A 14,695-nucleotide genomic window follows, 5' to 3' on the forward strand; every position below is an offset into this window, starting at 1 on the left:
ATATTTCTCCCTCTATCACCCCTCTTTACTTTTACTATGGGTAGCACACCGGGGAGCGTAACAAGGGGAAAACAAAGAGAAACAGTAAAATAATATTTTAGAGTGCTTTGAGGTAGGGTAGCTGTTGTGTTGTGTGGGTGATTTACTTACTGCACTCCTTCCACTCCTTTTCTCAGTACCTCTGTTCTCACAGTTCTTCATTCCCGTTCACTCAGTCCGTCTATCTTACTGTAATTGTCTCTGTCTCTTAACTCTTTCACTACTTGTTCATTATGCTTTCTCCCTGAAGTTCAAGCACACTACGTTATTTACATTTCTTTGCTGCTTCAATTATTCCCTTTCTGTTACTTCTTCTTTTCTTCTTTTAGTTTTTTTCTCTGTCAATCCACATGTTTTAACTTTATTCGATGTTATCCATCTTATTTCATCCCTCTTTAGTTATGCACACTACTTTTTTCTCTCTCTCCCTTACCAGTGTTATTTAAATCTGGTTCCGTTATTACCTTTTATTTGTACATCATTTTTTCTCTTTCCTTTTACTCTTTACAGCCATTCACATTCTTCATGTGCCTCTGCTTTAGTATTCTTCTTCTCTCTTTCTTTGTTTCACAGCCTTATATTTTTTTACATTTTCTCTCTTACACTTTGTTATATCTTTTACACTGCTTTACTATGTATTACACAGTACATCTGTGTTGCTCTCTCTTGCTGTCTGTCTCTTAACATTACTCTCTCTTTCTCTTTCTCTTATGCTCTCCTTCTCTTGTTTTTTTTTTTCTTGTTTTTTTGTTGCGCTAACGGGGCGCTCACCGGTGCGCGTACCGGGAAGCGCACCCATGAGAAAAATGAAGTGAAGAGTGCTAAAAATTTTAGTATTTTTTTAAAAATGGGAGGTAGTTCTGAAAAGAACTTTTTTATTATGTTTTTGTTGTTTTATATTTTTTTTTATTTTTCTGAACATTTTTTATTTTTTTGTATTTTTTTAACAATTTTATGTTTTTTTTGGTTTTTTGGGGGGGGGAACAACGAAAAACAGGCATTAGAAAGGGCTTAACAGGAGCAAAAAAAATTTTTATTTCTTGGGGCGTTTTGAGCACTTGTGGTTTTCAAATGCTCTGTTTATCAAATTGATACTCATATTCGCACATGAAAGTAGGTCACCACAATAAAGGCACACTATCTTCATGTGTACAAAATTCTGTTGGATGTTTGGGACCGTCTCCCTCGCCTCTGGTCCCGATAGAGTTACTTCTGCCGATGTACTGGCCACAGGAGTTCGTAGGTTTTCTTGGAGGTGACGCATCTCTGCAACACTGTAATTAAGCGGATGCCACCTCTGCATATGGCGGTGCATAGTATAGTTACCGTAACTATACTTTTTGTCTGTACCTCTAGACAAAACATCTTTACAAATGAGGCATGTCACATGTCGGGCATTCACTTTTTTTGGCCTCGAGGAAAAGAATAAAATTGCCAAATAAAACTGTCTTTGTGGTGGGATTTCCGGGGCTCTTCACGTAAGAACTGCCTCCGCTCTACTTCCTCTTCCTCTTCTTCTTCCTCTTCGTCCTCTGGGTTGGGAAGGAACTGTGGAGGTGGACCTTCCTTCCTAGGTGGTTGTGGTGGTGGTGGGGGTCCACCAGCTGCAGCTACTACAGATGCCATTATTTTAATAAGCAAAAACAGGTCTTCCCCTCACAAAGATGAAAGTCAGAGTGAGGAAAGAAGGAGGGGTTTTCATCATTTGGGAAAAAAAATTCTAAACCAATGAAAAGTGTTATTTACAGGTCACATGACCTGTTACGCTTACGTTACGCGTCCCGCTCCGCGCCCGGAGCACTTCCGGTAAGCTGCACTTCGCGCCTCGTTCACGCACCGGAGCAAGTCCGAGTGCGCGAACGCGGCGCGTCATAAGACGCATTACGCGGCAACGCGATACGTCGTGCTTACGCGACGCGTCACGATGTTGTTCTCGAACGCGGCAGTTGTGCAAACGGTACGTTTCCCGGTACGCGGACTGGGTCGCGGCATAAAAATGAGCTAACGGGAAGCTACCCGGTGCGCGGACCGGTAGCAAAACTAAAAAAATATATATATATATATACATAAAAAAATTATATTAAATACATATAAAATATATGTTTCCTTTAAAAGAAGAATACATTTAACAGCTTTTGATATTTGCTATTAAAAAACCATTGAAATTCACTGAAAAAACCATAGGTTATAGACCATATATAGTTAGGAATTAGCATTTACAAAACCTTGAAAATTCACTGAAAAACCCATAGGTTATAGACCATATATAGTTAGGAATTAGCATTTATAAAACCTTATTTTACTGACACAAAACCATTGAAATTCGCATATATAGTTAGTTGCACTAACTATATATTTCGCGCACCCGCAATCCACTGCTGATGATGTCACATATTACATCATTCATGACATGGTCAGTGACATCACTGATGACATCACTGATGACATCTCAAATTACATCACTGATGACATCACTGATAACAACATCCAGTGATTTTATGTTTCTGTAAAGTTTAAATATGTCTTACATATTGAAAAATGAGTGGATGTAGAAGTGTCTGGATGAAGGATTTAGTAGGTGCATGACTGACAATATGAGTGAGTGATTAAATATGTCTCACTGAGTGCATGGGTTAGTGACTAAACTGTCTTAATTTGTGCATCATTATGTCTGTTGTTCTGTAAACTGCTGCATGTGTTGATCAGTAGCTATATGAGTAACTATATCGGTTATTGATTAGTTGCCCAAGTATTTGTATAGGAGACTGAGTGTGTGTGTAGGTGGTTGAGAGGTGTATGACTCTGTGCATAGATGTGTGAGCAGTTGATTCACTAGATGTATGGGTTCAAAAGTGCATGTGGAAACAGCTGTATGGGCGGTTGACTGTGTGTATGAGTGTATTGGTGAGTGAATGGATATCTCAGTGCTACATGTCAAAGTAAAGACATATGTAAAACACAGTATATGTGGGAGTTGACATATATAAATAACTGTGCATAAGAGCCAGTGAATGTGTGAGTGGCTGTATGGATCATTATGAAATTGTATCAGGGATTGTATAAGAGAGTAAATATGTGTTAGTATCTGTTCGAATAAGTAAGGTGTGTATAACTGTATAGTTGAGGAAATGGAGGTGTGATTGATTCTTTGCATGACTGACTAGGTGTGTGAGTAACTCCATGGATGAGTGACAGTCCGTGAGTGTCTGTTTACACTGAGTGTATATAAGGTTATATTAGAGTCTGAAGAAGTTCATCGTATTATCCCATGAATGATGTCATCAGTGATGTGATCAGTCATGTCAAATGAGATGTCATCAGTGATGTCATCAGTGATGTCATCAGTGATGTCATTTGAGATGTCATCAGTGATGTCATCAGTGATGTCACTGACCATGTCATGAATGATGTAATATGTGACATCATCAGCAGTGGATTGCGGGTGCGCGAAATATATAGTTAGTGCAACTAACTATATATGCGAATTTCAATGGTTTTGTGTCAGTAAAATAAGGTTTTATAAATGCTAATTCCTAACTATATATGGTCTATAACCTATGGTTTTTTCAGTGAATATATATATATATATATATATATATATATATATATATATATATATATATTACCTACTGGCGGTCGCCAGTAGGTATATATAGTTAGGATTTTTTCTCTATGGGTTTTTTGAAAATTCTATGTCTAATAACTTTGGCGTTTGTGGACGGAATTGGCTGAAATTTTCAGGAAAATGGCACATTTTGTTTCTGAGCAGCCCTTGAAAATTTGGGGGGGGTTCGTCCAGTGGGGGCCGAGAAAAAAGGGGGGTCCCAAAACGTGTTTTTAACATTGAGTTTTCCATAGGGCGGTTGGCCTCACTTTTAGCCCGAACGGCTGAATGGATTTGCACGAAACTTGGCAAAATTGTAGGGACTGGTAGCCCGATGTGCCTTTTGTAGGTCTCAATATATGTGCTCCAGTGGATTTTGAGAAATTAACGTTTAAAAAAAGATATATATCTGTAACAGCGGACCGGTTAGCGCTCTGGTTCGCGGGCTTTTCGCGCAACGGAGCTTTGTGAAGCGAAGCTGATTGGTTCTCCGGCGTCTGTCAACATTCCAAACAGTCCGTAGCGGCCGCCATCTTGTCTCTCGGTAGGATCGAGAGACAAGAGGAGGTCAAAACAAAGGGGGAAATAACTATAAGGGGGCATAGTAGATCCTCGCTGACCCCCTAGGTTTGATGTGGAGGTTTTAAAAGGGCCCCGCGGGGCAAAAAAAAAAAATAAAAATAATAATTGAACGGCTGAATGGATTTGCACGAAACTTGGCAAAATATTAGGGACTGGTAGCCCGATGTGCCTTTGCTAGGTCTCAATATATGTGCTCCAGTGGATTTTGAGAAATTAACGTTCAAAAAAAGATATATATCTGTAACAGCGCTCCGCTTCGCGTAACGGAGGTTTGCGAAGCTGATTGGTCATTCTGTCACTGGGCTATAGTTGGGCTACATCTGGCTGATATTTGGGCTACATTTGTTTTTTTGTGTGTCTGGCGGCCATCTTTGGGCTACATTGGGCTACATTGGGCTTCATTGGGCTACATTCGGCTAATTAGCAAATAGCTCATCGCAAACTAGGAATGGTAAAGAATCGCTATTTATTCCTTAAAGTTCGCTATTTAGGAAATGCAAATAACTTTGATGATACATATGGCGGTTCATCTCTAACAAGATAAGAAGCATAGGGATAGATTTATGATGACTGGCGCATCACCAGGGATGTGTTAGTCATTCTGTGCCGCTGTTCCGTCACCTATGGTGTGCTGCATTTACAATGCGGCGCATCATGGGGCAAAAACAGCACAGATGCGTGATGTATCTGTGCCGTAAAGGTGGCGCATTGCTGGAGTTGTATCGCAAGTGTGATGAAGCTCCAGCAAGGGTCGGGGGTGCCCCTGTCGCAGGGTTTCTGTTCTCACACAGAACTGTGGACAGAGGATTGGAACCTCGGCGAATTAGGGTGTCCCAAAACTCACGTTAGTAATCAAAAACTATTTAGCAAGCTAGGTACAGTGTCACATTGGATATAACAAACTCTCAATGTTTAGACAATCCAGAATATGAACTTATAGTACCTCAGGATACGTGGAACTCATGAACAGTCGGTCGTTATAGATTTCTTAGAAACCAGAACATGGAGTTAAGAAGAACAGATGTGTATTTGAAATGTTTATTTACTAATGCCGTCTTCTCAGGCGTAGTACCTTAGATAATAAAAGTACACATATTATCAGTAGCAAAATTACCAGCATAGTTACTAGTACATAAAAAGTGAATGGTGATAGTATGTTAACATGCTGTAAATGAATAAGAGTTAGCAACACTTATAAGCAGCCGCGGGCCGTGGAGGGAGTTACGGTGGGGCAGGGAGGCGGGGAGGGGGAGGGGCAAGGTAGAGAGGGCTCCACCCTGCTTCTCCCCCTCCCCGCCTCCCTGCCCCATCGTAACTCCCTCCACGGCCCGCGGCTGCTTATATCTCACCCTCCCTAATACACATATTATATTATTTGCTAAGAAGGTCTCTTTGTGTTGGTTTAGGGCGTGTCCATACTTTAGTGTCTTAGATTTGAAGAAATCACATCAGCATACACCAGCTCTCTCTTCATGTGAACCGCATCAACTGTTGTGTATGTGTGTTCGGCAAAGCAATATAAAACCCGCCTCATGCCCAGAATTGGCAGAAGTTGCACTTATGTTATGAGTATGAAGTCGTGGAGATCAGACCTCATAAAAATTCTGTATCGTGTTGTTCTTGAAACTTTAGCACTCGCTGTACAGATACAGTTTAACAAGTAAAGCAGATTGTAGACCAATAACATATTATTCTCATGTAAACCACGATGAACTACTAGGTGGAAAGCTAAAGCAACAACTAAGTGTCGTGTGCAGAAGTTGCAAAAAAGGAAAAATGGCGTTTAAACCGGTAATGAGCCCATGCTAACTTAACACGGTGTAAAGATATCCAGGACCTAGATGACACCTCCTCATGATCCGGAAACGAACTGAATAAGATAATAGAAGTGCCATCTCATGAGAGCAGATTGCAAGTTTATATGTGGACGGTCCGCAAGGTAAAGCATTAAAAACTAGGAAAATTCAATGCTAAAGAAAAATAGGCAAGGTAAATAATAAAAACTTGACAAATAAGTCAATGAATTGTCAATGAAATGCTAGTACTCAGCATATCAAACATGAAAAAGGTCTATGACATAACTGTGTATGCAAAATAAGCTGCAACAGCCTCCAATAGGAAGTCACCGTCTTCATCCGAAAACAGTTCAGCCATCCAATTTAAAAGCGGAAAAGAACATACGTGCTCTCCCAGCACCGGATCCTCTATCACCATCAGAGGACAGCTCGGTGGGTTTTCAAGAAAGCTGTGTTCCAAGAAAGACTGTGCTGCCGCCAGTAAATTCCAGGGACCAAGTAGTCCATGCATCAATGCCACAGCCATAATCCTTTCGCCAGGACAAATCAACTCGTGAGTAATGATAGGAGTCATCAGCTGATTAAAGTCGACGTCAGGAGAAACCGGTCCGCAGAGACACAAATCAATGGCCCAATCGAAATCACAGGTCAGGCAGTGAAATACAGGCTGGACACAGGTGAAGTAGGAGAACCGAAAAGATAATCCATATGCCGTGCTTAATATCGCCAACGGCATTGTGCCATAATATTCTAGCATGCGATTGCGGAACAGTGTCAGCAGCTGCAGGGTCGGAGGTTGCATAGGAGGGACATCCATATTTAAAAATGTAAAAAAGCACAAGAGCGTCCGCTGGTAATGCAAGTAAAAATGCCAATCCACGAACCAGAGTGCAGAAAATACAATGAAAGGGAGCAGGGATGACTCCAAAGATTTTCTCAAATGAAGTCACGAGACCACTGGTAACAACTTTAAAAAAGTGTGCCAGGGATTTTGTGGAGGATGCGTTAAAGATAGTCGGAAACATGTTGCTGAAATTGAAAGGCAAACCTGTGTACGGGTGTTCGCTATGTGAAGTACGAAAGTTTCACGGGCCGAACTCAAGGCCACCTCTCTCTGAGACAAAAGAGCTCTTATTCTTGTCATGCCGTTGAAACGTGTCCCAAGGTTGGTATTTGTGGCCAGATTGAAAACTCCCTATGTTCATGTGTGGGAGGAAATAGAACATTTCTGCAGCAAATAACCCGTTCACTTACTGTTACGATAAAAGGAATACTTTTAATTAACTCAGAACAATCTTCATTATTGAGCATCAAATAACTACCATTTTCCAACAACTTGAACGTGGGGATGATAGCAGGAACTGGCGTGCCTTGCAACACGCAAGCCATATTTGGTCGGTGTTTGTTGCATGAATCGTGTAACTGTATGTGCCTACACATTAGTGAATGATCTGGCGTCTCAGTGCATTCCTCTCCATTCAGATAAACTTCTTGATCATCTTTGAAGCATCTGTATGTGTATGGAAGCGACCAGACCTCATGAACAAAAGCACTACCTAAAGGTTCATAAAGACCTATTGGTATATATTTCATACAATTTGAAAACTTATATAAAGCAAAAGGCAGCGTTATTAAACCGTGGATAAGGCATGTTGCCAAAAAACCCGCAATCCTCTGCTGATGATGTCACTGAGCATGTCATGAATGATGTAATATGTGACATCATCAGTAGTGGATTATGGGTAATAGTATCTCTAGTTTACTCCCCTATAGCTGTCTTTCTTTTAACATAAGTGTGTGTTTCCTTCCCTTATACTTACTGTTTTTGGTTCGCTTCCAGTTCGCGTACCAGCGAGCGAACTAGGAAGCGAACTAAGAGAAATAGAGGTTGGCACAGTTCCAAATATTGTACCAATTTTTTAATAACGGGGAGGTAGTTCTGAAAAGAACTTTTTTTTTTATTTTTCTGAACATTTTTTTACTGTTTTTGAATTTTTCGGAACAGTTTTATATTTTTTTGGGTTTTTCTTGGAGGGGGCAATGAAAACGATTCATTGTAAAGGGCTCAACAGGAGCAACAAAACAAAAAAAAGAAGTATTTATTATTTTGGGCGTTTCGGACAAACTTGCATATGATAGTCAATAGCTCTGTTGATCAGAGTGATGCTTCTTTCTCCGTAGGAAATGAATCCATCGCAAAATACGCAGGTGTGTTTTACTTCACCAAATCTCATTTGTATATTTGGCACCATCTCCCTGCCCTCTGGTCCCGTTACTTCCGGTACAACAGATCTTCTGGCCATAATAGGGAGATTATCTAGGTCGTTCCGAAACTGTGCAGCACTGTAGTTGTTAGGATGCCACCTAGTCATATGGCGATGCATTGTGTAGTTTCCGAAACTGTATTTTTTGTCGGTCCCTCTGGACAGTCTATCTTGACATATAAGGCAAGTTACGTATCTTGCATTTACTTTTTTCTGACCTTTGGGAATTTTAAAAAATTGCCAAATGAAGTTTTCTTTCCGGTGAGACGTCTTGGGCTGCTCAGGCAAAAACTGCCTCTCTTCGTGCTCGTCCTCCTGTTCCTCTTCTTCTTCTTCTTGTTGAATTACAACTTGAGCAGGTGGTCCACTCTTCCTTGGATGTGGTGGAGGTGGTGGGGAAGCACCAGCTGAAGCTACTAAAGAAGCCATTGCTCAGTGATCACAAAGGGTCTTTCTCTCACAATGATGAAAGTCAGAGTGAGGAAAGAAGGAGGGATTTTCATCATTTGGGAAAAACAAGAGTTCTCAACCAATCAAAAGTGTTCATTTTAGATTATATGACCTAGTCTTACATCATTAGGAAACCAAAAGTGAAATGAACCAATGAAAAGTGTTATTACCAAGTCACATGACTTGCTGTGTTTACGTTAAGCGCTTTGCAGGGCCTCCCGGTTTGCTTCCAGAAACCTGCGCTTTGGCACTCGCTTCGCGTACCAGTTCGCTAACGTAGCACGTCATATGACGTATCACGCGACAACGTGGAACGTCATGCGGACGGGAGGCGTCACGTTGTTGTTTTCTAACGCGGCACTTGCGGTAAAGAAACGTTTACCGGCTCGCGGTCTATTTCGCGGCATCAAGGTCAGCTAACGGGAAGCTTCCCGATTCGCGAAGCGGGAACGAAGAAAAAAAAATATTTTAAAAAAAAATTATTCATAAACATATAAAATATATTTTTGGATTTAAAGAAGAATACATTTTACAGCTACAGATATTAGCTGTTAAAAAACCAATGAAATTCACAGAAAAAACCATAGGTTATAGACCATATATAGTTAGGAATTAGCATTTACAAAACCTTGAAAATTCACTGAAAAAACCATAGGTTATAGACCATATATAGTTAGGAATTAGCATTTAGAAAACCTTATTTTACTCACACAAAACCATTGAAATTCCATATATAGTTAGTTGCACTAACTATATATCGCGCACCCGCAATCCACTGCTGATGATGTCACATATTACATCATTCATGACATGGTCAGTGACATCACTGATGACATCACTGATGACATCTCAAATGACATCACTGATGACATCACTGATGACAACATCCAGTGACTGTATGCTTCTGTAAAGTTAAAATATGTCTTACATATTGAAGAATGAGTGGATGTATAAGTGTCTGGATGAAGGATTTAGTAGGTGCATGACTGACTGTATAAGTGAGTGATTAAATGTGTCTCACTGAGTGCATGGGTTAGTGACTAAACTGTTTTAAATTGTGCATCATTGTGTCTGTTGTTTTGTAATCTGATGCATGTGTTGATCATTAGCTATATGACTAACTATATGGGTTATTGATTAGTTGCCCAAGTATTTGTATGGGAGACTGAGTGTGTGTGTGGGTGTCTGGGAGGTGTATGACTCTGTGCATAGATGTGTGAGCAGTTGATTCACTAGATGTATGGGTTCAAAAGTGCATGTGGAAACATCTGTATGGGCGGTTGACTGTGTGCATGAGTGTATTGGTGAGTGAATGGATATCTCAGTGCTACATGTCAAAGTAAGTACATATGTAAAACACAGTACATGTGATAGTTGACATATATAAATAACTGTGCATAAGAGCCAGTGAATGTGTGAGTGGCTGTATGGATTATTGTGAACTTGTATCAGGGATTGTATAACAGAGTAAATATGTGTTATTATATGTTCCAATAAGTAAGGTGTGTATAACTATATAGTTGAGGAAATCGAGGTGTGATTGATTCTTTGCAAGACTGACTAGGTGTGTGAGTAACTCCATGGATGAGTGACAGTCTGTGAGTGTCTGTTTACACTGAGTGTATCTAAGGTTATATTAGAGTCTGAAGAGGTTCATTGTATCATCACATGAATGATGTCATCAGTGATGTGATCAGTAATGTCAAATGAGATGTCATCAGTGATGTCATCAGTGATGTCATTTGAGATGTCATCAGTGATGTCATCAGTGATGTCACTGACCATGTCATGAATGATGTAATATGTGACATCATCAGCAGTGGATTGCGGGTGCGCGATATATAGTTAGTGCAACTAACTATATATGGAATTTCAATGGTTTTGTGTGAGTAAAATAAGGTTTTCTAAATGCTAATTCCTAACTATATATGGTCTATAACCTATGGTTTTTTCAGTGAATTTTCAAGGTTTTGTAAATGCTAATTCCTAACTATATATGGTCTATAACCTATGGTTTTTTCTGTGAATATATATATATATATATATATATATATTACCTACTGGCGGTCGCCAGTAGGTAGTTATAGTTAGGACCTAGTTTCCATAGGAAATCCGCAACATTCTATTGGGAATAACTCTGGCGCCGGTTGAGGAATTTGTGTGTAATTTTCCAAAATTTTGGCCAGCTCCGCTCCGCTCCTTCCCTGAAAGTTTCGGGTAGAATCGTCAAGCGGGGGCCGAGAAATAAGGGGGGTCCCAAAACGTGTTTTCCCCATGTTAATTTCCATAGGACCTTTAGACACGGCTACAGCCCGAACCGCTGAACGGAATTACACCAAACGTGGCAAAATGGTAGAGTCTGGTACGCAGATCACGCTTTTGGTTAAATAGTGTAAATCCCTCTAGTAGTGCCTGAGAAAATTAAAGTTGAAATCAATTATATATCTATAAGCGCGCACCGTGCGCGAACCTCGCCGTGCACGAGCTTCATGCTGATTGGCTGCCACTGTCTGTCAACACTCCAAAACAGAAATGGATGGCAGCCATCTTGTGCCTCAGTAGACTGAGGCACAAGAAAGCAGAAAAAAAGGTGTAGAACTTAAAAAGGGGGCAGGGTAGAAGCACCCTGACCCTCTAGGCCTGCTCAGGGGTCCCACCGGGACCCCCAAGGCGAAAAAAAAATATATAAAAAAAACGCGGGGTGCGCGCACGGTGCGCGCACCCCATGATTTTGCCTTGGGGGTCCTTGTGGGAACCCCTGAGCAGGCCTAGGGGGTCAGGGTGCTTCTACCCTGCCCCCCTATATTTTTTAATATAAATTGATAAAAAATGTTTGAACACCTCTCTGCAACGCAGCCCCCTGACGCGTTTGCAGAGGGGGAACTAATTCCCCTTACATACTGGGGGTCCCTGGGGGCCAACTAGCCCACCAGGAACCTCCAGTATTCCCCAGGGCGCTGCATTGCAGAGAGGTGTAATGAGTCCACACCCTTTTTTACACCTCTCTGCAGCGCAGCCCACGGGTGCGTTTGCAGAGGGGGAACTAATTCCCCTTGCATACTGGGGGTCCCTTGGAGGCAACTAGCTCACCAGGAGCCTCCAGTATGCGCCAGGGGGCTGCGTTGCTTTGCCCCGGAGGGTGGCGGTCCCCGGGGCAGTGTGGGGGGGATTGGGCACCCCCACACTTCTTTATCACTATGCCCCCACAATTTGGTCCCCCTGGGGGGTAATTTTTAAATAAACATACCGGGTTTTTAAAAAAAACATTTTTGGCCTTGGGGGTCCATGTGGGACCCCCTGCCAACTGGGTCTGCCAAAGTGGGGTGCTTTGTATGTTAAACAGCAGAGTTTGAAGTTGATCCTAGCTTCAAAGGAAGTCTATGAAGATCCTTCAAGACAGGGAAAATGTGGGTATATTTTCTTTTGTCATTGATCGATATTGTGATGGAATGCATTACTGCTTTATAGGTGAAAGTGCATTGAGTAGAAAACGAGTTGGAAGTGGTTAATTAGTTGGGGTGGAATGTAGTCATCCACAAGTAATTAATGTCATTATTCGTGTTGGGTCCAACAAAAGTTTCAGTTATTTAAACCTTAGCTAAAGGCATTGTAGCCATGGCACATAGTGAGACAGGCTTAACCACAGAAAATGTGTAAAGCATTTAGAAGAACCAAAACAGCTTAAAAGTCAAAAACACAACACAATAAAAATTCCACTGTGATTGATAAAAATCAAATAAGGGGAAATGAAGATATGAATTTTTAAAGTTTTAAATAAAAATAGCCCCCAAAAAGATCAACGCTCTAGCCGCAGGCAGCTGGTTGCTCTTGACCGTATCAAAGTCACAAGTTAAAGCTGACTGTGATGGAGCATCATTAGGATACAGGGACCAGGTTCATCCTGGTCGAAAGTTTACCTTCTGACTTAGAAACTTTTATGTTGAAAAGTTGTTGTCAACCAGTAATCGGCGGGTGAAGCTGTAAGCTGGATCAAAACCGGGTCTTGAAGATGGCATATTGCTGAAGTATGGGCTCCACATGGGGCCATTGACAAAGACAGGATAGCTTCAAGTGGGCAAAGCCAGACGTCTAGGGCCAGGAAGGCCTCAATGTCAATCAGATGCTGCTCTGGGTCAGTTGGGGAAAATCACTCTACATTCACACTTAGAAGCTTTTCTGGAAATTGGATTTCCTTCAGCTGGGTGAACCAGCACATTGAGGCTAACTTACGATTCAAACTCGATGGTTCTGCCTTTGACGTTGACATGAGTCACTGTCGGTTCTCCAGGGAGAAAGTTGTCAGAACATTATTAAGACACAGATTTTGCAATTTATGCAGAAAGAGTACACTCCAACCCCAGCCAAGGTTGCAGAAAATCAGGAACAGCACATGGGGGTCAGGAACTCAACAAAAGCCACCAGCAGGGTCCAGGATAGGTCCAGTTGAAAGTGATTAGCTGAGTTCTTTCAGGAAAGTGGTTTTCTTACAGCTTGTGTGTCCCTGTAGCTTAACAGGAGGTTAGCCAACTGACCCCTGGAGCCCACTTCTTTGTCCTGGGTACAAGTGGGAGCAGGGTCAGCCGTTAGGGTTCTTCTCAAAGCTCTCAACAGCAGGCGCAGTACTTTTTCTGTGTTCCACAGTTCCCGTAGTGCTACATTGGGTGCCCAGGGTGCTACATTAATGCCTGGCACTGTAATGTAATGTAATGTAAGGTGGACTTGTTCAGTGCTGCTTGTCGCCCACAAGGGTGTCAGGTGTTGGATACAGATACTAGCCTGTGGGTGGGGGTGACTCCTGTCCCCTCTCTGACCAATAGGGAAAAGGTTCCCAGGGGTATCCTACTCACTTTTGCAGTAGTCCCTGTGCACCCTACTGATGATAATCCCACAGTGCCCTTATCTGCTGAAATCCAACATGGCAGATCCTTTCTTCCCTTAGTCAGAGATCCTGTGCCCACCCTAGAGGTGTGACCAGGGAAATGAGCAAACCTTCCACTGTTGTCACTCTAAACCGGTTCTGTAGGCAGATCTTCTCTTACTGGGATTGGCGACTGGCTAGATAGATAGACAATAGAGGTGGCAGGACCAAGTGTGAGTTACAGCTGCCTGTGATGGGGTAGGCATACAATGAGCCTATGCAATGGGGCTAGGTACAGCCTCCAGGCCACCCTGTCAGGAAAAGGTCAACTTTTTCAGACACCTAAAGCCATTGTTTCACCTCTGGGAGCCAATTCATACCTAATCAAGGAGCTATTCAGATCTAGCTGACAGCTACAAGCTCAGGCAAATGGGCTTCTAGAGGCTTTAGGTAGGCTAAATGTAACTTTTTAAAAGTACCTTCCGTAAAATATCTGTTACAAATACACTTAGCGATTAATTGAATTTGTGATAAATATTTTAAAATGTCAAAGAATTAAATTTGTATCTGGTTCCTAGGCAAAGATAACTTTATTAACTTTCATAAGGTATCCCAATGCTATAAAATAGCTTTTAGGCATTGTCTATGTAAGGACATGTTTAATGTTAAACCTTTAAATGTCCTACTCTTAAATGTTATGCAACGTGCCGTATGGATATTTAACGCCTACCTAGAGGTGACTTGTTATTATTCAACAGGAGGGTTTAGCCTGTCAAAAGTGTTATTGCAACAGGTCAAATGTGCAGTTTAAAGCTACACAACCAGTTTACTAGTGACAGGCCTGCATACATATTGTGCATTGTGGAGAAGTGTGGCTCAATGGTTACAGCGGCAGACCCTGATGAAGAGGTCTGGCCCGGGACCAGGGTTCAATTAGTGGAGAAGTGTGGCTCAATGGTTAGAGCTATGTATAAGAACAATATCCCAACTGGTATTATTTATAGACAATTAAACAGGATATCCGTACAGTATTATCCAAAAAGAAGAAACAAGGAGACTCAATATGAATTTCGTATGTGCTCAACGCATCATTTATATCAAA

Source organism: Lissotriton helveticus, chromosome 3_1 (assembly GCF_964261635.1).
Source record: "Lissotriton helveticus chromosome 3_1, aLisHel1.1, whole genome shotgun sequence".
Classification (NCBI taxonomy): Eukaryota; Metazoa; Chordata; class Amphibia; order Caudata; family Salamandridae; genus Lissotriton; species Lissotriton helveticus.